At 37.2% G+C, this 25,878-nt stretch overlaps 1 protein-coding gene and 1 pseudogene across 6 annotated transcripts in view; one reads left to right on the top strand and one right to left on the bottom strand.

Annotated features, from left to right (window-relative positions):
• Lrrc4c (leucine rich repeat containing 4C) overlaps positions 1-25,878 on the bottom strand; it is a 1,368,573-nt gene that overhangs the window by 523,907 nt on the left and 818,788 nt on the right. For all 6 annotated transcript variants that reach the window (XM_087651931.1, XM_087651929.1, XM_087651928.1 and 3 more), the window contains 1 exon segment: positions 15,532-15,669. The gene's annotated coding sequence lies outside the window, so the exon portion shown is untranslated.
• The window catches only part of LOC148006519 (vacuolar protein sorting-associated protein 26C pseudogene), a 75,995-nt pseudogene that overhangs the window by 17,904 nt on the left and 32,213 nt on the right, over positions 1-25,878 (top strand).

The raw sequence follows: 25,878 nt of genomic DNA, 5'->3' as shown, positions 1-25,878 counted from the left end.
TGACCAAGGTTAATTTTTCACGAAATGGTAGTGCTAAAACCTATACTTCAGAATGTTAGGTTTTAATTTCTTCCCTGCTCCTGTAGACAACAGGTTAAACAGGTAAACTGGTTAAGTTGATTTGCTCTAGCAAATAATACAGTTGAAATAAAAAAAATGCAGTTAGTTGCATGGTTTGCTAGATCTGACCCACATTAACAGTGGGATTTTTATGTGTTCTTTACAGTGATAGACACTGTTGAACAAAAAACAATATTTAAAATTACATGTATAGGACTGGGAATGCATACAAGTTATAGAGCATTTCTGTAGCATGTGTTATGTCATGGCCTGGTTTCTTTCTACTCTGATAAAGGAAGAAAATAATACATATCTGTAGAAATCTTTTTTTTTTAATTTGGGGGATGGAGGGATGGGTGTTCTTTATTTTCTTTGTTTTTTTATTGGATATATTTCTTTATTTACATTTCAAATGTTATTCCTTTTCCCAGTTTCCTGTCCATAAGCCCCTTATCCCCTCTCCTTTTCCCCCTCCCCCATTAGGGTGTTCCCCCCATCAACCCTCCTTACCATCCTCTCCCCCGACATTCTTTTGCACTGGGAGTCCAACCTTGCCAAGACCAAGAACTTCTCCTTCCACTGGTACCCAACAAGGCCAACCTCTGCTACATATGCAGTTGAAGCCATGGATCAGTCCATGTCTTTGGGAAGTGGTTTAGTCCCTGATTCGTTGGCATTGTTGTTCTTATGGGGTTGCAAACCCATTCAGCTCTTTTTCTAATTTGGTCCAATGGGAATCTCGTTCTCAGTTCAGTGGTTTGCTACTAGCATTCTCCTCTGTATTTGACATGCTCTGGTTGTGTCTCTCAGGAGAGATCTACATCTGGTTCCTGTCAGCATGCATTTCTTAGTTTCATCAATCTTATCTAGTATAGTGGTTGTATATACTTGGGCCACATGTGGGGCAGGCCCTGAATGACCATTCCTTTTTTTCTGCTCTAAACTTTGCCTCCATATTCCCTCCTATGGATAATTTTGTTTCCCCTTTTAAGAAGGAGTGAAACATCTGCATTTTGGTCATCCTTCTTCTTGAGCTTCATGTGGTCTGTGGATTGCATCTTGGGTAATTCGAGCTTTTGGGCTAATATCCAACTATGTGACTTGGAATTTCTGAAGTCAAGAAAAAAATACATTTATTCAATTATTCCCTGATACAGTACCTTTTTAATATTATTTTTACATTTAATCTATCGATTTGTGTTTGTGCCTGTGTTTGTGTGTGTGCATGTGTGTGTGTGTGTGTGTTTGTGTGTGTATGACATTGTATGTTTGAAGGTCTAAGTACATTTTTTAAGAGTCAGGCCTTTTCGTTCAATCTTGTGAGTAACTGGAACTGAACTGTTCTTGCCCCCATGCACCTTAGCCTGCCGAGTCAGTCCACCAGCCCCTTCTCTAAGTTTCTCATGAAGGGGTAGTTCTGTTGACTTCTTTTTATTAACATTTGATGAATACAGTAGTGCCTCCTTATCCTTGTGGGTTACATTGTAAGAAATCCAGTCATTGTGTGAAAATATTGATGATATAATTACTACATGCACAATAGTGTTCCTACATGTAAATTCCAACGGTAAACTTGAATATATAAATTAATTATACTAAGAGATCAGTAAGTTATAATAGTAAAGATGATATAGCATTATGAAAGTTATGTGAACACTGTTCCCTACTTACATTTTAACCTCATTTTCTATCTAAGTTGTAAACAACACCATTGTTGTGGTTTGCATCATTGCTAAATAAAGAAAGTTTCCTTTGACCTCAAGGCATCAAATACTTTAACAGCACATAAAGTATAGAGTTTAGATACACATGCTGAAGAGATGACATGCTGGGAGAAAGATGTGGTAGGACACCACTAAATTTAGCCAAGCTCACTAAAATGGTATGCAATGCAAAACATGAATTGTTCAATTATAATTTATCATTTATTTTTGGAACATTGTTGACACATTAATAAAACTTACTGTTGGATGAGATTTATCTCAAGCTATGTACAATAAAGATTAAAGAATATAGGAATTGGGGCAAAAAGGTGACCCATATATAATATGGGTTATGGGTTATTTATGTGTGTGTTTGTGTAGTGTGTATGCATATATAATATATATTATATATTATATATAATTTAGGTTTAAATGTTATATAGAACAAGTGAAAGAGAATATAATATAAAAATCTAACAGAAAATAATGGGAGGGGAGATTTCTAAGACTTGGACACCTCTCATGAAACTGTCATCTTTAATTTTACATAGTAGTAATATTAAGCCATGCAGAATTCTTTGTAGCACTTAGCAAATACATTTTCCCTGATCCAGTGTACTGTAACATGAGAGTATGTGAGTAATGAAGATATTTCTGTACTAAAAATCTCTAGAAAAATATGTATTTACTTATATATAATATTAATTATATATTTATAAATATAAATAAATATAAATATATTAACCAATAGTATATTTGTATATTTTATATGTCATATAAATAAAAAATCTTGAATTCTTGTATGTCTTAAAGATATTTAGCAATTTCCAGATTTCACTAAGCATATTGTTTTCTCAACTTACTCATGAAACATCATCTGACTCATTTATTGATTTTAGAGCTGGTGTGTCAAGTAGCAAAAAATGTAAGTCTGACACATAAAAGCTAAAATGCTTGAATCAGCCACCTCTTTATAAATTTTCTTAGAAAGAAAGTTATCTTTATTCTTTTGGACATGTCTAGCCCCAACCTCGATTGTTAATTCACGTTTGATTTCATTTATTTTTAAATTCATTTAACTCCAACCTACCTAAATTAGAAAAAAAATCATAATATTTGGGTTAATTGTATGACATGGTCTCACTGTGCTGACACATGTTTGAAGACTCATTTTTTGCTCACAGGCATTGCATAATTTATTCTTATAAAAATATTTTAAATATTACTGACTCAAAAAGATAATAAGTACAATAATAATAATAATATCAAGCTTCATTTGCTTCAATGGTCAATTTCATCTTTTTTTTTTACTTCAGTCTTGTCATCTATGAAATAGTTCATAAACTGAAGGACCAGCATCTTAAATGGATATAGATTACTGACATGAATTTATATTTCAGTTATGATTAAAGCTCATCACTTACAAGGAGATTCTTCTTAAGCCTTTCCTAATATTCCCCTTATTATACTAGACAGTCCTCATTAAATTCTTCAGTTACTGTAGGGATTCCTAGACTTTGCACAGCTGAGTGATGTTTACCATTCAAGCTTCCTGGTAGGAGCTCTGCTTCAAGTAGGAGAGGAAATACATAATCACAGACACTCATAAAATATGTTAGAGAATTTACAACACAGTGATATATCAAAGGCGCTTATTCTGAAAAGGAAGGTCAAGAGAAGCTATGTGAATAGTTGCTTATCCAGTGTCCCAGGAGGAGGCTGTATTCTATAAGCCGACAGGAGAGAAGGTAATTGAGAAGTAATAATATGAGTAAAACATAGTCATCATGTGTGATGTAGACTCTCTCTTTACTGCTCTGTTTCTTGGGGTAAAATACAGGGGATAATTTCTGACTTCTTTTGGGACCAGGCTTTGAATCAACACTTCCCAGTGGACAGTTGACAGTTTCTAGCCAAGTTCCTTCTACTGGGGAAAAAGGCTACCTGAAATAGATGGATTGGAAGATGTTGGAAGGAACAGGGCAATCAGTTCAGGGTGTGTGGCTTGTGAGTGAGAGAGATCCAAAAGAGAGAAATATTTAAATGATTTTTTTCTTGAAGAGAGCGTAAAAATGGAGTCAGCTATAACATACATCAGTTATGAGTATAAATATATTGGTAATGAAATCTCAGAAAAAAATTAAAACAGAAAACGACCTAAACTTTTGAAACACGAACGGCATAAAGTGATACACAAAAAGCTCATATAGAAAGGAAGCTGATATTTAGTTTACACTCTATCCACAAAATCCTGAGTGCCTGTCAATGGGCAGTGCATACAATGCCCATCATAGGGTGGGAATAAGGAATGATGGGAAAGTAGAACAGTTATTAACTCAGCCAGAACTTGGGAATTGCCATCTTTTATTTACTTCTATTAGCAGATAGTAGTTGCACATTTTGACAATAGATTGCAATGTCTTGCTATATTTATGCATAGTATGAAGAGTGGCTAAGTTGCTCATCCTCTCAAATAGTTGTATTTAGTTTTAGTTCTGTTTATGACTTTGCCATAATAATTACGGGAAATCTTGGTCATGTCTTACATGCATGCTCATTGTTTTCCTAGTAGTATGACATGAGAGACTGCCCCTAAATGCACGGTCATCTGCACTTAACAAAAGTCTATACTATGAGCAACATTGCCTGTTACTGTGGACCACATTTTAAAAGGTGGCAGCTCAAAGCCACACTTGAGTCATATTTAGACATAACATATTTAAGGCTCCGACCTTCTCTAATTTGTGCTCTAAGCAACTATACTAACAATGGTCTCTTCTCTAGGAACATTTTCATAGTACTGTCATTCTTTCTCTTCACTCATCCATAAAACTCAGTTTCCATAATACTCCACAGACCACACAAAGCTCAAGAAGTATGACCAAAGTGCAGATGCTTCAGTCTTTAAAAGGGGGGATAAAATATTCATAGGAGGAGAAATGGAGGCAAAGTTTGGAGCAGAGATTGAGAGGATGTCCATGCAGAGCCTGCCCCACATGGGGATCTAGTCCATATGCATAGAGCCAGGGAACCCAGACAATATTGCTGATGCCAAGAAGTGCATGGTGACAGGAGCCTGATATAACTGTGAGGCCTGCCAGAGAATGACAAATACAGAGGTGAATGCTAGCAGCCATCCATTGAACTGAGAATGGGGTCCCCATTGGAGGAGGTAGAGAAAGGATTGAAGTAACTGAAGGGTCTTGCAATTTATAAGAACAATACCAACCATCACAGCTCCCAGTGTCTAAAGCACTACCCAAAGAGTACCCATGGACAGACCCATGGCTCCAGCTTCATATGTAGCAGAGAATGGCCTTGTTGGGTACCAATGGGTGAAGAAGCGTTTTGTCCTGCCAAGGCTGGATCCCCACCCCAATGTGGGGAATGTCAGGGCAGAAAGGCAGAAAGGGATGGGTGGTTGGAGGGGGGGTCACCTCATAGAAGAAGGGGGAAGGGAGATGAGATAGGGAGTTTATGAATGTGAATCAAGAAGAGGAGATAACATTTGAAATTTAAGTAAAAATTATCCAATAAATATAAAAAATGAATATAAAATAGTAAATATAATCAATCAAAAATAATGTATCTGCCTCTTCAGATTCATTAAAGAATCTTTGAAAATTACAATTTTTCTCTGTATAAACAAGTTTATCATAGCATCAAATACAACATTATATTAATCGGGGCGGACCATGTGTAATCCCGGGTACATAAAGAAGAAGAAAAGCTACATCCCTGGGTGTAGTTCCTTGCCCTACCACTTCTCTGAGTCAGGCCCTCTTTTGCTCTATTCAGCACTATGTAGACCAACCTAGGCAGCTGAGGAAACCAAACCTGTGCCTGCCTCACTTCTCACCCCATGGGAAATGAGATGGGCACACCTGACTGTAGGTGCATCTTGGATTTAAAAAAAAAATTAAATCTTCAACTTATGTTGCAAATGTTTTATCCATAGAGCCATCCCTACAGCTGCAAATAAAAAAGATATGGATACCAAGGCCTATGTCTCAATATTGACACATTAGTTTTCTTTACAAAAATCAGAATGATGGACTGTTGATGGTCTCATTCAAACTTTAATTAATAAATAGAACCAGACAAGATAACTTGCTCACATTTTTCTGTCTTAAATTAAGCATATTTACAAGCCCCTTATCGATATTCTTCTATCCTTAATGTTCTTTATCTCATTAAAACTAATATTTGTAGTTTATCAGAACTATTAGTACCCTCTCCCTCTCCCTTTCCCTCCCTCTCTCTGTCTCTCTGTCTCTGTCTCTCTGTCTCTCTCTGCTACCTATAATCACCCCACAAATTATGTTGACTTGAAATGTTATAAAAATCCAACCAGTTGCACATCTGCTATAGCCCAAGAGATCATCTTCTGTCACCTGTATTGCTGCAATATCTGCCAATCATGTGTGTCTTTCCTCCTTTTAACTCTCTCAATCCATACTGGATAAAGAACACATCGGATCAAGATATTTTCTCTCAGATTGTCTGCTTCTGGATCCTGTTCCTAAAGATATAGATCAGAATATCACCTTGGGGTTCTGTGCTTTGACTCTAGAAGACGCTATGCAATATGTCTGCATGAGTCAGCTTTTTGGCTATCACCAGACTTCCTAATTGTACCTTCGTAGGGATGCTTAGGCATTCCTGGTCCTTCCTTGGCTGATATTCTCCTGTACTATGTACCACAGTGTCTCAAAATAAACTCATATATTATTTTGTTTTTTCACTTATTGTCTTTACCTATAAAGACATGATCATGAGAGAGTTAGTGTTTGTTTTGGTGCCTATGAATTCCTTCAAAACAAAAGGCAATCGATTATAGTGAATGCACAGTAAATATTTGTGAAATGATGGACTTAATCAACAACTGTTAAGGAACCTGGGAAAAATTTGTAGTAAGTGGTCTATTCCATGTACCTAATTTATAAAAATAGAAATAATATTAGGACTAATTAATTTAATATCAAGTTTGAAATGGCTAGGGGATATCAAAAAGAAGAAAATTCTGTTTTAATTATAATCAGAACATTTTAAATATTTTTTTAAAAAAATCATTAAACGGAGATATTCTTACTAGCATTACAAGGAATGAAGGCATGTGAAAATGCAATGCAATAAACTATCCATATCAAACAGTTGAAGACTTAACTATAGATTATGTAATAAAGACTTTTTTCAACTGTGGTTAAACTATGTTCAATATTTTGTTTGGTAACTTTGGCCATTATAATTTGTAACTTCAAAACAATCCAAAACGGGAGGTTTTGAAAACTTCTAAGATTTAATATACCATGTTGCAAAAGAAAAGCTCTTTACCTACTGTCTCTATTCAATTTTTGAGATAACAGTGGCTAAGAACAAAGATTGCTCAATGCATACTCAATAGTTCCCAAGCCTGAAAGTAGCATAGCACTTGTTAAAGAGATTTTTTTTCAGTTTTTTTTTAATTTTTTTTATTTATTTATTATATATGAGTACACTGTAGCTGTCTTCAGACAAACCAGAAGAGGGCATCAGATCTCATTACAGATGGTTGTAAGCCACCATGTGGTTGCTGGGATTTGAACTCAGGACCTCTGGAAGAGCAGTCAGTGCTCTTAACCACTGAGCCATCTCTCCAGCCCTTTTTTTTCAGTTTTAAGAAAAGCTTTCAAGCCTTTTCTGGGGTTTTATTTTCTGCCCAAATCATGCCAACTCCCAGAGCAAAAGCTTTACAACTTTGCTACCTGCAAAAGTAACATATTTATGATTACTGTGGGGGCACCTCATCTGTAGTTTCCACCTAAATAGATTCAGCTAATCAGCCAATAGAAAATGATATGGCATGGTCTTCTTTGGCAGTGTCATAGCAAAGCAAGCCAGAGGGTTTACCAGGAGAGAAGTAGAGGCAATTTGTACCAGCTACTGAGAGAATATGACACCTATTGTTTGCCAGTTCCATATTCAATGATATCGTGTAGGTAGTTGAAATATTCACAACAAATATATTTATATTGCACAATGGGGCAAATACCTCAAATTCAAGGTCTATTTATTTATGTAAGATATCTGTTTTTCTTAGGACACCAACTGGTTTTACCTTGACATTTCCAAGTGTGTGATAGAAGCATCCATTAACCCCATAACTTATGATTGCTGCATCTCTTCTGTTCACAGCACTCACTTCAGGAGTTGCTCTCCATAATAGATGCACATCATTTTCTCAAATAGAATGATTGTCTCAAATACTTTTACTACCTTGAGATTTGTGCTTTATGGTTTGGTTGCTTGAGCAGTAAATGTGTGCGGTGAAACGTTTTTGCTTTAGTGCAGAGTATATTTCATTGTGCTTGCAACTTGAGTATGAAGTTCAAACGATGAAAACTATAAGGAATCAAGCATTAGGAATTTCCATGATATTCAGTAATTTTTATCTCTAAAATAAATAATGGAGAGAAGAAAATGATGTACTGTCACTGGAGTGTTTCAGCTAGTGGGAGTATGCAAAATGGGAATCTCAACTATACACACTTATTTTTATTAAAAAGGATTTGGTATACATCTAGAAACTTCTAAAATTAGGTTGCATAAAGTGTGGCAAGGAGATGCATGTTTTTCTGAGGTGTCTCAGAGCAGTCAATCTCTCACTTCTCAGACCTTAGCTAAGCACTATGAGTGTGGATTATTCATCTATACCAACATTGCAAAACTCACATCCAAATAAAATGATGGTGGACCAAGAATCTGTCCTTCTTATGCTTATTTTTTATTCATTTAAATTTGTATATATTCTATGTTCACATTTGTGAATTAACTAAGTACTTCATGAAAGTTTCTTAGCATCCCAGGGAATTCATTTAATTTCTTCCCTGCTGTCCTGGTCTGTTCTGCTCTACTCTGAGAAATATATTACAGTGTTTTTACTCAAAGAGAAAGAGCTGTAAAATGGAGAAATAAAGATAAAACATAACCTCTCTATGTTGGTCTTTTCCTAAAACAATATTTCAAATAGCTTTTTACATATAGAAATTTCTTTTTATAATAAAGTGCTTTCTCTGTTATTGTTTTGGGTTATGGATGTTATTTTATTTAATAATAATACCATAATGTGTTTTATAAAGATCCTTTGATTTTTAAAACAATAATATCTTAAAGTTACTCCAAATATATATATATATATATATACATATATATACTATTTTAATCTGATACTCCACAGTACCTTAAATTTTACTTATTTTCAGTTGATATGAATTATTGGGTATCTTAATTAGTGTTTACCGTTGCAACTATGAAAATTGGTGGCAACTGCAGCTCCAATAACATGGAAAATGTTTTCCTAGACCCCCAAATCTGGAATGTTTTAAGTTTGGTGTTTTCCTTCCTAATATTTTATGCAGAAAACATTTTAAAATCAATTTTCATAAAACAAAGCATGTCATGTGTAAATTCTCCATGATTATTAGCAATTATCCTCATAATTTTGTTTTATTAAAAATTGTTGGTAAATGTAAAGTGCAGATAAACATAAGGTGTACATCAGCCATCTTAAAACCATATTCTTTCTGTTTATTTGGCAGCCTGGGGTTAATCCTGGGAAGCTTTTCTTTCGGAGAGTAAGCCTTTTATAATGAAACGAAGGAGAAACCAGAAACCTTTATCCTTGTATAGTTCTAGGAACATTTTATTATTTCTAAAATTCGCTAAGTGTAGCCTTATTTATGAAATGCACGGAGGATTCCCAAAGGGGTCATAACACGGGTCAGAGAGGCTGGTAAGCACAGTGCTCCCACTGCCTCTGATGCTGGCAAGTTTCCTAGTGATTGACAGGGGCTTGCCTCTTGTTTCACCGGAATTTCAAAAACTGCATTCATGTTGTTTTCCCTCATGGCTCTTGATGGTTTGTCCAAGCCAGGGGCATCCTGGCTCAGGAATGAAGAAGTGGAGAACTTTCACTCTGATTCATTCTCAAGAGCTTTTTCTATACCTAGATAAAGCCCTTGCTTTAAGTAATTCTATAACCATTATTTAAGTGATTCCCCAACCTGATGGCCTTTATAAGTTAATAAAATTCAGAATTCCTCTTTGAACTATGTTGAGTGGTGGGATTAATTGCTGTCTTAATGAGCAATCATGCTGTATAATCTTTTCAAAACAATGTTCTTTAAAAATTCTTCGCTGTAGATATTTTATTTTGGTTTGTATGAATGGCTATCTAGCATCAATATGTGACCTACAGACTACAATATGAAATGTGAAACAACAGTATTTGGTAGTAGGATTTTGGTGATAGTTTAGGACAAGATGAGGCATTTGATAATAAATGCCACATGTACATATTACCTATGATGATGCATTTGAAATTCTCACAATTAGTAGATGTAAGCAGGAATTTCAATAGTTATAGCCTATCTCTGCTATGCAGTTAAGTCTGAGATGAGTAGCCTCATCAAAAATGTCTAAAAGACATCACACACACACACACACACACACACGAACTCACATGAATACACAACTAGACCATTCCAAGTCTTTCTCAGAGGCTCTGATAAAAGGAAAAATGGAAGTTTTTCTGTGTCTTTTTTTTTTTACTGTTCTTCTCATATTGCCGTTTCTTTTTTTTCTTAATTAACTTGAGTATTTCTTATATACATTTCGAGTGTTATTCCCAAAATGTTTATCTAACTCTGGACAGAAGTAAAGGTTGTGGCTTCTAAAGACCTATATTTTCTCACAGTTATCGTTCCTTCAACAACTATATCTGAGGTATCCCGTATTCTCTTTGCCAACATTAGCAATTCCCCTTTTTCTCACCCCCTCACAAATAGTGTATAAAATGCTATACTTCACAATAAACTTTTTTGGTGTAAGTCACCAGGGTGTGCAAAACTTCCTGTCCTAGATATTGCCTTTGTCCTCTTTATTTCACACCTCATCCTCCCACTTACACCTCCTCATTTAGGAAATACACACACACACAAGCACATATGCATATGTAAAAGTACAGAACAACAGAGAGACAGAAGCAAAGACAGAGACACAGGAAGAAACAGAAAAAAAAAGACAAAGACAGAAAAAGATTTTATTAGACAAGGAAAGGGAAGATTATTAAGAAAGAGAACCTCAACAACAGAAGAACGGCCGGGGGAATCACCATGACTAACCTCAGCCAGTAGTACAGAACAACAGTGAGTAAAAACTGGATCGTATTGGTACAGAGACTGTCAGGCAGATCAAAGGAATAGAACTGAAGACCCAGAAAGGAACCCACATATCAATGGTCACTTGATCTTTGACAAAGTTGCTAAAACCATCCAGTGGAAAAAAGATAGCATTTCCAACAAATGGTGCTGGTTCAACTGGAGGTCAGCATGTAGAAGAATGCAAATTGAACCAGTCTTATTGACCTTTACAAATCATAAGTCCAAGTGGATCAAGTACCTCCACATAAAACCAGATACACTGTAATTAATAGAAAAAAAGTAGGGAAGAGCCTCGAACACATGGGCACTGGGGAAAATTTACTGAACAAAACACCAATGGCTTCTGCTTTAATATCAAGAATCAACAAATGGAGCCTCATAAAATTGCAGAGCTTCTCTAAGGCAAAGGGCACTGTCATTAGGACAAAATGGCAACCAACAGATTGGGACAAAATCTTTACCAATCCTACATCCAATAGAGGGCTAAAATACAATATATACAAAGAACTCAAGAAGTGAGACTCAAGAGAGTCAAATAACTGTATTAAAATTGGGATATAGAGCTAAACAAAGAATTCTCAGCTGAGAAATATCAAAAGACTAAGAAGTACCTAAAGAAATGTTCAGCATCCTTAGTCATCAGGAAAATGCAAATCAAAGCAACCCTGAGATTCTACCTCACACCTATCAGAATAGCTAAGATCAAAAACAACAGATGCTGGTGAGGATGTCTAAAAGGAGGAATACTCGTACATTGTTGGTGGGATTACAAGCTGGTACAACCACTCTGGAAATCAGTCTGGAGGTTCCTGAGAAAATTGGATATAGTTCTACCTGAGGACCCAGCTATATCACTATTGGGCATATTCCCAATAGATGCTCTAACATACAACAAAGACACATGTTCCACTCTGTTCATAGTTGCCTTATTTGTAATATCCAGAAGCTGGGAAGAACTCGGATGCCATTCAACAGAAAATGTGGTACATCTACACAATGGCTATCAAAATACTACTAGGCTATCAAAATCAATGACTCCATGAAATGTTAAGGCTAATGGATGGAACAAGAAAATGTCATCCTGAGTGAGGTGACCCAATCACAAAAATTCACATGTGGTATGCACTCACTGAGAAGTGGATATTACCCCAAAAGCTTGAATTACCCAAGTTACAATCCACAGACCACATGAAGCTCAAGAAGGACAACCAAAGTATGGATGTGTCAGTCCTTCTTAAAAGGGGGAATAAAAATATTCACAGAGGAGATAAGGGGACAAAGTTTGGAGCAGAGACTGGAAGAATAGTCATTCAAACCCTGCCCCACCTGGGGATCCAGCCTCTATATATGCAGCCACCAGACCTAGACAATATTGATGAAGTCAAGAAGTGCATGCTGACAGGAGCCTGATATAGCTGTCTCCTGAGAGGCTCAGCCAGTGTATGACAAATACAGAGGTGAATGCTAGCAGTAAGCCATCTAACTGAGACCATGTTCCCCATTGAAGGAGTTAGAGAAAGGATTGAAGTAGCTGAAGATGCTTGCAACCCCATAAGCCCAACAATACCAACAAACCAGAGCTCCCAGGGACTAAAACACTACCGAAAACGTACACATGGACAGACTCATGACTCCAGCTGCATATGTAGCAGAGAATGGCCTTGTTGAGCACCAAAGCAGGGAGATCTCCCAGTGTAGGGGAATGTCAGGCTAGAAGAGTGGATGGTTGGGTTGGGGAACACCCTCATAGAAGAAGGGGAAAGGGATGGGATGGAGAGCTTATGGATGGGAAATCATCAGGAAAGGGAATAATATTTGAAATGTAAATAAAATATATCCAATTTTTAAAAAAAGGCAAATATAACTCAGGCCATTTTCTGAGCCTGAGCCTATTACCCATGAGCCTGGTCAGTAATTAATAAAGCCTTTTATTTATTAATATTTAAAGAAAAGAAACAGAACCTCCTGCCTGTCATAATAGCTTAATAGGAACATTTCTCCCACTAAAGCTTGAGGTGTTAAATTCCTGGTACGACAGGTAGAAGTAGAGAAGTAACTTCCATCATTTATTATCTGGACACTCTCTTCTCAACATGCATATCATAGACTACACACATATACACAGAATTTAAAAAACTAATGTTATATCTTTTTAAAATAGAGACAAAACTGTCACACAATTTTATCCAATTAAACATAAGAAAAAAAATTTCTTCATAAGAAATGTGACCTTCAGATACAGATCTCTCCTGAGAGACTCAATCAGGGCATGTCAAATACAGAGGTGAATGCTAGTAGCAAAACACTGAAATGAGGATGAATTGGAGGAATTAGAGGAAGGATTGAAAGAGCTGAAGGAGCTTGCAACCCTGTAAGAACAATAATGACAACCAACCCCAGCTTCCAGGGACTAAAGCACTACCCAAAGACTATACATGGACTGACCCAAGGCTCCAGCTGCATATGTATCAGAGAATAGCCTTGTTGGGACACCAGTGGAAGGTGAAGTCATTGTTCCTGCCCAGTTTGGACCCCCAGTGCAGAAGTATGTTGGCGGGGTGGTAAGGGGGTGTGGAGGGGTGGAACACCCTTATGGGGTAGAGGTAGGGGATAGGGGGCTTATGGACAGGAAACTGGGAAAGGGAATAAAATTTGAAATGTAAATAAAAAATCCAAAGAAATATGACCTTAACTCAACTCTTCTGAAGATAGAAAATAGGAAATAAAGATTCCACTCTTCATCATGCTACACATAGCAAGATATTTCAAACTCCCTACAAGTGTGACCTCGGAGAAGACCACATTGAGTAAGGATTTTCTTCTCTTGTAAGCAGATAAAAGGGTAAAGTGTGCACCAACCCCCTTATAGCATTCCTGAAGATGGTACATCCCTGAAATATAACAGAACAAATAAACAGAAGTTAATTAAAACAATGATAAAATCAACAATTAAAAGAAATCAGAGAATATATATATATACATATATATATATATATATATACATATTCACATAAGAAAGTATGTGGTTGGTTGGGTGTGGAACTGAGGAAGATCTGGAAGGAATTGAGGGAAGGGAAACATTGATGGAAATATATTGTATGAAAGAAATTTGATGCCTCAGTGTAGAGGAATGGAAGGCAGGTGAGGTGGGAGTGGGTGAGTGGGTAAGGGAGCACCCTCATAGAAACAGAATAAGGGGAGATGGGATAGGAAATTTTCAGAAGTGAAATCAGGAAAGGGGATAACATTTGAAGTGTAAATAAATACAATATCCAATTAAAAAATAATAGCACACACAAAAAAAGAAAAAAGTACACATCCCTGTAAGACTCAGTACCACCTAACAATAAAGACCCTATGGCTCCCTTCTCATGGAGTCAGTAGTGGTCAAATAGATAACAAAAGACACTGTTGTTATAGTAACAATCAGGGAGATTCAAAGGTAATACAATGCAAAAGGCAATAGATGCCTATTCCAAAAGAAGTAAAGAACATTACAGGTGATAAAATGAAGAAGTTTGATATCAAAATTAACTCAAGATAACTCATTCATTTTCTCACACCATATCAACTCTAAAATATTTTGAAAAGGGCATAGAAACAATTTTCTTTGACATTAGAATACAAGTTAGAGACAGATAAATATTGACAGAAAACTGCATGAGAAAAACCTATTTGGTTTCAGGTTCCCAAATAACATTTCTTCTCATCCTTTTAAAGCACCATCAGGAATTCAAGTAAGTACTTGTTAGTTAAAATGGCAACTGCTAACTTCTCCCTTATCATGAATGGTGCTGAATATCTAAGAAATATGAACTTTCCGTTTTGTTCCATCAGAGTGAAAATTGCAGTCGAACGAGCAGGCTACTTGTGTTTCCAACAGCTAACTTGCTTTGACTCTAAAAATTATGAGATTTAACAAATAGAGGCTGGAACCAATGCTCTCGGCCCACACAGAACTATTTGTTGGGTCACTTGCAGTTTCATTCTTCTTTATAGGTTCATCCAAGCAACAACAGCTTTCCCAATAATCCAACAGAAAATACATTCATGCTGTCGCTGTATCAAGTTTTCCAATCAGCTAGCCTCCAAAGGGAGAATAAAGACAGTTACCTTTCCCAAATGCTTTGTTCCACATTAACGATCCAAATGCTGCTCTACTTTCAAAACAACAGAAAAGGTGGCACATCAGCATTTGTTCCTCCCTTTCATTCTGAATTCTGGCAGGCCCGTTTACCACCCTTTAAACTCCCAGGGCAGCAGGTGGAAACATCTGTTTGAGTAACAGTTTCACTCCCTGTCATTCTGCATAAATCTCCAGTAGTAAAAGTGTTATGAGGTGGGTACTTTCCTGTTTCTTCCTTTTGTAGCTGACTAAAGGCCGAAGTAAAGAACATGAAATGGCCAGACCTCTAGCCATATCCCGACATCCACGTGCGTACATGTGGGAGGGAACCAAAGCTGTCAGCTGTACCAAAGAAACATAATTATCTGAAAAGCAATTAACAACGGCACCGTCAATAGATCTTTGAAGGATTTCTGCGGGGTAAATTAAAGCTCTTACGTACCTGTGGCAAGTTGTCTATGTACCAGTTTTCCTGTTGGCCAAGCTTTAATCCAGTTAATTTATCGAGATTCTGAAGGGGTGTCAGGATGTCTCCATTGTGTCAAAATACATGCATTATTCTTTGTTCCTTCAGTAATTCCTATAACAGGTAAAATTAAAGTATATAATTAGGCCTACAGCGTAGTCAAGGCTACATTTTTATTACCTGTGACTTCACTAGAAGCAATTTGATTGCTGCTATTTTCACTAAGGGTAATCGCACAGAAAAGTTTCAAAATAAGTATAGTGTGTGTCATCAGGATTCTGCATCTGTACTGATAGTATATAAAAATATCTGTCTAGGCCAATCAAAGAAAATATATATTTGAATATCATATTTCAATGTATCATATTTCATTAAAATGTGCATTTAAATTGAAACACAATTATATTCTGAAGAGCATTTGACACTGAAGAGTTAACATGGATCTGGTTCTGTGATTGGTATTTCTCTAAGTATTATTTTAATAAGCACCCCTTTCCAAGAACCTGTTCTCCCTGCTCTCCAGTGAAAGTATTTCTATTAGTCTTATCATTTAAATAAAAGAAAAATCGAGTTTAATGTCAGTAAATCAAAATCTATTGCTCTCTTTCTTTATTCAAGTAAGGGAGAGAAGCACAGACTATTATTTTACTTTACTTAATTAGTCAAAATAGATTGTATGAAAATATGATCTAAGATCAAAAAACACTTTTACATTAGAACTTTGTTGAATCATAAGTAAAAACAAACTATAAAATTTATGTCATTTTTAATTACATATCTTTTATTTTTTATTTTTTTTTTATTAACGTGAGTATTTCTTATATACATTTCGAGTGTTATTCCCTTTCCTGGTTTCTGGGCAAACATCCCTCTCCCCCTCCCCTTTCTTATCACTGTTCCCCTCCCCATCCACCCCCATTGCCGCCCTCCCCCCAACAATCACGTTCACTGGGGGTTCAGTCTTAGCAGGACCCAGGGCTTCCCCTTCCACTGGTGCTCTTACTAGGATATTCATTGCTACCTATGAGGTCAGAGTCCAGGGTCAGTCCATGTATAGTCTTTAGGTAGTGGCTTAGTCCCTGGAAGCTCTGGTTGCTTGGCATTGTTGTTCATAATATCTTTTATTAATAGATATTTGTATTACTGATAAAGAAAAACAATCAGAGCATAGATTTCAGTATATCACAAGGCCTTAGAAGATGAAACCAAGATGCAGTCATTCATGGTAAACATCACACAATCTTACTAAAATTTCATAAAACAGAAAAAATGGAAAGGAAAATAGTTTCTAAGAAAAGTGAAGGATATACAAGACCTATTCCACAAAAGTCTTGTCAGTTGAGGTATCATAATGAATGACCCTTCTCTTTCAGTTTAGTGTAGGAAACTGACAAAATGCCATACATTGATAATCAGTCAGCTTGAATTTACCTTCTGCTAGTCTCTTCTTGCCCAAGCTGTGCCACAGAAACTAGCTATTCTTCCAAGCCCGAAGTGCAGCTTTCTATTTTAATAGGTGGAATCATATCCAATTCATGAAATTGGAAACCAAAACAAAGCAAATTATGAATTTGTTGAAATATTCTTCTTCAACACTATTGTGGTTATGATGAAACAGTGTTGTTGTGATAAAACACTGAAAAGGAAGAGATTTAGGGTATCTTTCATCTAATACCTGACTTTAACCATCCATCACAGGGATGAAACTCAAAGCAGGAACCTAAAAAAATGAATTTTGGTGATATATTATTTATTACTTACTCTCTGACTTGTTCTATCATGGGCTCATTTTTAGAAGATTTTTATACTGTCCAGTACCAACTTCTTAGTGATGGTAACATCTGGTAGTAGATTGGACCCTCATGAATAAATTAAAAGTCTAGTCAGCTGCACATAGATATGCTCACATTCCAGTCAAAGCAGTCAGATATCTAGGGAATTCATTAATCAAAAGTTTACTCTCAGATGACTTTAGGCGGTTTCAAGTTCACAATCAATGCTAACATGGACAGACACCATATCATTTTGAGGTTCACCTTGTTTCATCCTTAATACATTCTGTAAACATTTTGGATTTACAGAACTTATCTAAATAAACTCAATAAAAATTACATCACATAAATCAGTGGTTCTCAAACTTCCTCATGCTACAAGCATTTAATGGAGTTACTCATGTTGTGTGACCACACAACTGTAAAATTAATTGGTTGCTACTGTTGGGAGTCATCGTATAAACATATGTGTTTGTCAATGACTTTCTCAACTCCTGTGAAAAGGTCACTCAGTCCTGAAAGGGTTCAGTAACCACAGGTTGAAAACCACTGACTAAAACCATTATACTTTAAAATTTTAATGTTCTTATACTAACTAATTTTATTAAGAAGCTGTCAACCATTGTACTGCTCTTTGCCTCATTTCAAAAGATTATTATAACAAATATTAACTAACCAGAGGCTAGAGAAATAATTCAGTAGTGAAGGGGACTGCTTGACAGTCCTAGTTACAGGAGATGGCTAGTTCAGACTCAATGTCCTTCTTTTACTAGAGGACTTTGGTAGAATCAGCCTCATAGAGTTGTGATGCTTTCTGCGGTTCTAGATTTTCAGATTGCCCCTTAATGTCCATCTAATCCAGGCATTTCTCTTCATACTCTATCCTCCGTTCCTCCTTCCCATTTCTATGCCAATGTCCCCTGAATCTACTCTCAAAAGCTATCTGAAAGCTAGGTCCTCTCGATTTCACGTCCTTACCTAACATCTCTGTGGATTGCTCCGGTGGATAGGGCTGGGTCATCAACCCAACCAGAAAATCTAACACCCTGTCCTTCCTTCAACATGTGCTGAAACAATGGTGGGTCAGAGCTTGTGGACAATGGCCAGCTAATATCTATCTTGAAGTCCAATTCAAGAAAGGGAGCTCATGCTCTATACTGCCTGATGTCCAGGACACAGAAAATGTATAATGCAGAGACCTAGGGTAGAACCAAGCATGAATGCCAAGAAAGTTTAGGAAATAATTTTGAAAGATATTCTGCTATATTCCTCGATTGGTTCCTAGGCCAAAAATCGTCAGGGAGGCTTCCTCCAGTAGCTGACAGAAGCAAAGACCCTTAAGAAAACATTAAGTGGATTTCTTCTTCACAGAAGAGGGAGAGAAAGGACTGTAGAGAGGAAGAGGCTAAAGACACCAGGAAAATATGGCTCACACAGTCAATTAAGCAGGATACTTAGGGACACACAGCAACTGAAGCAGCAACCACACAGCCTTCATGGATACCCTAATTCCTCTACATAAAGGCTGTGATTGTTTAGTTTTCAGTGTTGATGGGACTCTTAACAGCAGAGATGAGAGTTTCTCTGACTCTTTTGCCTGCTTGTGAACCCTTTTTCTTCTACTGCTTTGCCTCATCTAGCTTTGATGTGAGGGTTGTGATGAGCTTCATTGGATCTTGTTACACTGTGAGGTTGATATAACTCGGAAGCCTGCTCTTTTCTGATGGGAAACGGATGAATGGTGGATCTGGAGAGTCCAGGGAACTTGTCTGATCTCTATGCGGACCAGGTATACAGATGACTTTCAGATACACAAGCATGTATACTGTTACAGCAATAAAAATTAGCCAACTATAGAAGTTTTCTAAGTTCATTTTCACTGTAATTTCCATATTCTTCCTCTATAAAATCTTCTTTATTCTGGCTTTTTGGTGAACTGATTATAACTCATGGTTCTTGCTGGTTAATAAAGTAAGAAATCGCTTAAATATCTCTTCATTTTTATCTATATGAGTTCTTATATTCTCCAATTTGTCATTTTTGATCAATTTAAAACACCATAGGTCTAGATCAGTGGTTCTCCACCTTCAGAATGATGAAATTAAATACATTTTGTTCATGTTGTGGTAACCCCCAAACCATAAAATTATGTTTCTGCTATGGTATAAGTGTAATTTTGCTACTGTCATTATCATAATGTAAATATTTGATATGCATGCTATCTGATATATGGCCCTGCAAAAATGCCATGACCCATGGGTTGTGACCCATTGGTCTGGATAGTATAGAGTGCTTTTAAAGGACAAGGCTTAGCAGGGCTCCAGGTACTGCTGAGGTCCAGACATTTCCTTCACACTTTTTCATTATTAGACACTGTACTAGATCCTAGGGCTGCATAATAAATGCAGGCCCTTTCTAACTCCAAGGTGAAGGAGATGAGGTTAAATCTTCCCTCTAAGTCCTGCATAAAGGTCTTCCACTGATATCCTGGACTTTAAAATACATCTTGACTTTCCTAAAATCATTTAGTGCATGAAATACTGAATTCAAACATGTTTAAACCATACTACTCTTTTCTATCAGAACTCACTCTTCAAACTCTTACTAAGTAGAGAAACTAAATAGATCTGTTTAAGAAAAGATACAATATTGCTTTCTTTTAAACCTTAATGTTACCTTGTGAAGTAAGTATTCTTCAATATTTAGGGATTAGAGAAATGAGCCTCAAAGAAAGTAGTGTATAGAAAATCTCATGGCACTTTTGGATAAAAATATATAACTGTATCTCATAACACAGTATTGAATATACAGATGGAGGCAGAACTCTGCAAGGCACAATGCCTCTCCAAATTCTACTACTTCTAAATCTGATTTCTCTGTCTATTTACCTAGAACCTATAACAAAGGAGAATGATCCCACTTGTATTATCTGTCAGCATCATTGAGAAAGCAGAGAACGAAGTTGCAGAGGGCCTCACTCGTTCTCTCTGTAGCCCTATTAGTCTCAATAGATTTAGTTAATCTGCTAGTCTGAAGATTTGAATGTGAGTACATTTTTTCTTCTACTTCAATATTACATGTGTTAAATATTCTCATCCTAAGGGATGACATGCAGTCGTTTTAATATTTTAAAAAGAGACTGACTATCACGATCTACAGCGAGACAAAAGATATAAAGTAGACATGAGTGTGAAGTAGAGAATGTGAGAGGAGTGAGGAGGAGTGTAGGGAAACAAGATCAAAATTCATTGTATCCGCATATGAAATTTACAACGAACTAATAGAAGTATTATATTAAAAGTTTTCACGGTTAGATTAAAATTTTCCCAATCTCAATGATGTTTTCTACTCTGCATCTATAAATAAATAAATAAATAGGAATCTGGAACACAAACACATATTCTTACAACCGTGGATTCTCTAGTAGACCCACACACAAATCAATGGACAGAATTCTTATGATTGAAAGGAAATACTAGGAGAGATTTTGGAGAGGAAAATGTTGAAAATCAATTACATTGTCATTTGTTTATTGTATAAGACTTGTGACCTCTAAAATAAAGATATACTGGATATTGTACTTTGTCCAGAAGTTCCCCTGTCTGTGTGCCCCACAGGAGTAGGAATTTTCTCCATATCTTGCAGTATGCCTGACAACTTGGGCAGGGCTCACATTCTGGAGGAGTAAGCTACCTGTCACTGGTACTGTCTTCTAGTAGAGAAACCTTAGTGCCAGCTTAGGCATAAGTAAAAATCTTAAAAATCAAAGAGATCACATGCTGTCCTTTCTGTTTGTGTCTACTCCAATCTTTTACTCATCTCTCTTCTCTACATCTGTCCCTCATTCTTCTTCACTTTTCTAAATTTTTCCTCTTTCTTTTTGGAAACATTTCTATGAGGAAACCATGGTGATAGGATGAATGCTTAGATTTAGCTTATACCATCTTATAATAAACATGGCAAACAGAGAAGACATTTGTGACTAGTGTTCCATAAAGCATAAGACTGCTTCTTTCACAGAAGGAGCAATGAGAAGTTTTCAACAGTTATCAGAAAACAGTAATCTCTAGAAAAACTCTTTATGTCCTCTCAACCATGCAGTACAGGTCTCTCACATTAGATTCCTTGGTTTCAAACCCTCAGGTCCTCAAGAGACTTTCCCCATAGGAAATTTATAGCCTTCTGTTCCTTTCAAAGACATGTAAATTCTAAAGGAATTGTGTACTGTGTAAACCTATGCTAATTTCAGTCATTATGCAGATGGCCAAGAATATTACAGGCTTGTACCTAAAAGTGTTTAGTTTTCTCCTGAGTCAAAGGTATTTGGATGAGCTATTTGTTGATCTCTTTGTTAGAATAGAGTCCATATATCACAAAATCCAAATGTGTCAAGCTTCTCCTAGGAAAATTGAATGCCCCGCAGAGCCTGGTGATTGAGCACTGTTGAATTGCAGCTTGTGTCTGAATATGAATGACAAAAGAATATTCTAAAGAAACTTTACTTTCAATTAATCATAATCTTCCACCTTTGTGCATTTTCAAATATTTCTCTATCTCTTTTCATTTTATATGCTCAATTGTAGTTCTCCTTTGTTTCCAAAATGTATATAAAAATATTTTTCATAATGTACCATATAATCCTCAACACAATTGAAAAGGAGTCAACCCTGAATGAATTTTAGGAGGAAACCAATGTTTTTTTTATTATGCATAATATGACCAAAATATTACAGCTAATATTTTGTCTCACAATTATTAAAACCAGACACTGAATTAATCTTCATGTTCTTTTCCTATTGCGTCACAGACCTAATGCTTTAATCAGTAGGCATGGGGGGTGCATTTCTAGGATATGCCAAAGACCTGGGATAAGGGGAAGCTCCAGGTTTTCTATGGGGGTAACTTTAGGTAGAATCCTTACAGACGGGAATTTGGATCCTGAAGTGGCCACCTCCTTTAGCCAGGCAGAATTCCCAGTAGAGGAGAGAAACCCACCCATAAAAACCTTTGAAAGAAAATGTGTCTGCCTACAAGATGTGAAGGGACAAAGATAAAGCAAAGAGAGAGGGAGTGGCCAACTATGACTGTCTTAAATTGAGGCACATCTCATGGGCAAGTACCAATCCCTGATACTATTAATGGTACCATGTTATGTATGCAGACGTGAGCCTAACCTCATGGTCCTCTGAGAGACAGAAACATACAGCCAAAATTTAGATGGATTTCGGTGAGTCTAGTGGAATCCTTGGGGAATGATGGACAGACTGGAAGAGGACAGGGACAGGGACTCCACAGAAATACCAACAAAAGCCAATCAGCTTGGATTCTTGGGGATGCTAAGAGAATGAGCCTGATCTGGACGTAGGACAATCCCCCAATCATATTTAGTAGAAATGGGTCCCTCAACAACTAGAGCCAGGACTGTGACAAAAACCTGCCTATGGGTCCAGTTTCCCTAATAGGGCTGCCTTGTATAGCCTCAGTGGAAGAGGATGCTCCTAGTCCTACAGTGACTTAATGAATCACGGTGGGAGTAAGATGAGAGGGGAACTCCCCTCTACTCAGAGGAGAAGGTGGGATAGCTAATAGGGGACAATGAGTTTTATGGGGGGGTTGGGATAAGGGAGCTGATATTGGAATGGAAAGTTTTTTTTTTTTTCAGTTCAGCCATGTTTCTTTTTTTTTTTTTTTTTTTTTATTAACTTGAGTATTTCTTATATACATTTCGAGTGTTATTCCCTTTCCCGGTTTCCGGGCAAACATCCCCCTCCCCCCTCCCCTTCCTTATGGGTGTTCCCCTCCCAACCCTCCCCCCATTGCCGCCCTCCCCCCATAGACTAGTTCACTGTGGGTTCAGTCTTAGCAGGACCCAGGGCTTCCCCTTCCACTGGTGCTCTTACTAGGATATTCATTGCTACCTATGGGGTCAGAGTCCAGGGTCAGTCCATGTATAGTCTTTAGGAATGGAAAGTTAGTAAATAAAAGGAGCATTAAGGTAAATGGTTGATTTTACATCTACTTTGCCTGTGTAAATATTTTGTGACCTTCCAGTTTAAACCTGCACCCTGAGCAGACCTTGGGTGCTGGCTCAGAACACCACCTACAACACTCAGACGAAGCCCAACTCCCAGGTGCTCTGAAATGCCCAGAATAACAGGAGAGGCCACAAGATCTGCTCCAACAAGTGGCACAGTTTCTTCAGTGTCCTGAGCCGACCTTGGGAGATGGTTCCACACCCAATCAGAGGAATATTGACTTACAGATGCTCTCACAAGCCCAGGATCATAAGGGCACAGGAACCCTCACCTGGACATTGGAACAGGTTTCTTCCAGTTTGAACCTGTACCAAAAACAAACATGAGGCACTGGCTCTGCACCCATGTCTGCAACACCAAAGGAGCCTGACTACCATGTGCTCTGAAACACCCAGTATCGCAGGAGAGGCCACAACATCTGTCCTAACACCTGTAGTAACTGGGTCCCCCTAAATCCAGAGAAACAGGGACCCCAACCTGGCTAATGGCATGGGTTCCTTCCCATCTGAACCTGGACCCAGAGAAGACTTGGGGTGCTGGCTCTGCATACATTCTTACAACACCCAGAGGGAGCCCGACTCCCAGATACTCTGAAACATCCAGGATCACAGAGGAAGCTCTACTCCCAGGAGATAAGACACGACCAGGTGCATTGGAGCTCTGATTCACTCAAGATCAAAGTTGAGGCCACAACAGCTTCCCCAACACCCAGCATAACTGGTACCACCACAGAAATCAGGGAAACTCAAACCTCTGTCCTGCCAGAGACACAGGTTCCTTTCAGCTTGCACCTGTGCCATGAGAAATTCTAGGGCTCTGACATCCCAACCACATCTGCAACACCCTTGGAAAGTTTGAATCCCAAGAGCTCTGAAACACCCAGGATCTCAGGATCATAGGATTCCAGAACCACAGGATCACAGAGATAGCTGGACTCTGAGGAATCCTGACACAACCAGGATCACAGCAGGGGCAGACTCTAGTCAGAGACAGCAAAGATAGGTAGCACTAGAAATAACCAGATGGCAAGAAGCAAGCACAATAACATAAGCAACAGAAATCAAGGCCACATGGAATCATCAGAACCCAGTTCTCCCACTACAGCAAGTCCTGGATGCCCAAACACACCTGAAAAGCAAGATTTGGATTTAAAATCCCATCTTGTGATAATGACAGACGACTTAAGGAAGGACATAAATAACTCCCTTAAAGAAATACTGGAGAACACAGTAAACAAGTAGATGCCCTAAAAGAGGAAACACAAAAATTCCTTAAAGAGTTAGAGGAAACCGAACCAAACCAGTGAAGGAAGTGAACAAAACAATCCAGGATCAGAATATGGAAATAGAAACAAAAGGACATCACAAACTGGAGATAGAAAACTTAGGAAAGAGATCAGGAGTCATAGATGCACGTACCACCAACCAAATACAAGAGATAGAAGAGAGACTCTCAGGTACAAAAGATATATAGAAAACATTGATACAACATTCAAAGAAAATGCAAAATGCAAAAAAAAAACTCCTAACCCAAAACATCCAGGAGATCCAAAGCACAGTGAGAACACCAAATCTAGGATAACGGGTATAAAAGTGAGGGAAGATTCCCAACTTAAAGTATCAGTAAATGTTTTCAGCAAAATTACAGAAAACTTCCCTAACCTAAATTAAGAGATGCCCATGAACATACAAGAAGCCTACAAAACTCTAAATAGACTAGACTAGAAAAAAACTTATTCCTTCACAAAATAATCAAGAATATTAAAAGCAGTACAGGAAAAATGCCAAGTAACATATAAAGATAGACATATCAGATTATACCAGAATTCTCACCAGAGACTATGAAAGCCATAATATCCTGGAGAGATATCACACAGATCCTAAGAGAATACAAATGCCAGCCCAGGCTACTATACCCAGAAAAACTCTCAACATTGGATGGAGAAACCAAGATATTATATAACAAAAACAAAATTACACACTACCTTTCCATCAATCCAGCCCTATAAAGGATAATAGATGGAAAACTCCAACACAAGGAAGGAAACTACACCCTAGAAAAAGCAAAAAAGTAATTTTCTTTCAAAACACTCAAAAGAACAGAGACTCAAAAACATAATTCCACCCCTAACAACAAAAATAACAGGAAGCAACAACCACTTTTTCTTAATATCTCTTAACATCAATGGACTCAATGCCCCAATAAAAAGACATAAACACCGAAAGCTCTAGAACAAAAAGAAACAAATATACCTGAGTACTTAAACAGGACACAGCATTTTGCATACAGCAAATGAACCTCAGTTACAAAGGCAGACACTACCTCAGAGTAAAAGACTGGGAAAATATTTTCCAAGAAAATGGTACCAAGAAACACACTGGAGTAGTCATGCTAATATTGAATACAATCAACTTTCAACCAAAAGTAATCAAAAAAGATTAGGACAGAAACTTGATACTCATCAAAAGAAAAATCTACCAATATGAACTCTTGATTCTGAACATCTAAGCTACAAA

Source organism: Rattus norvegicus, chromosome 3, assembly GCF_021556685.1.
Source record: "Rattus norvegicus strain SHRSP/BbbUtx chromosome 3, alternate assembly SHRSP_T2T, whole genome shotgun sequence".
Taxonomy (NCBI): Eukaryota; Metazoa; Chordata; class Mammalia; order Rodentia; family Muridae; genus Rattus; species Rattus norvegicus.
The sequence above is the reverse complement of the archived record's forward strand: the minus strand, read 5'-3'. Positions and strand labels throughout refer to the sequence as shown.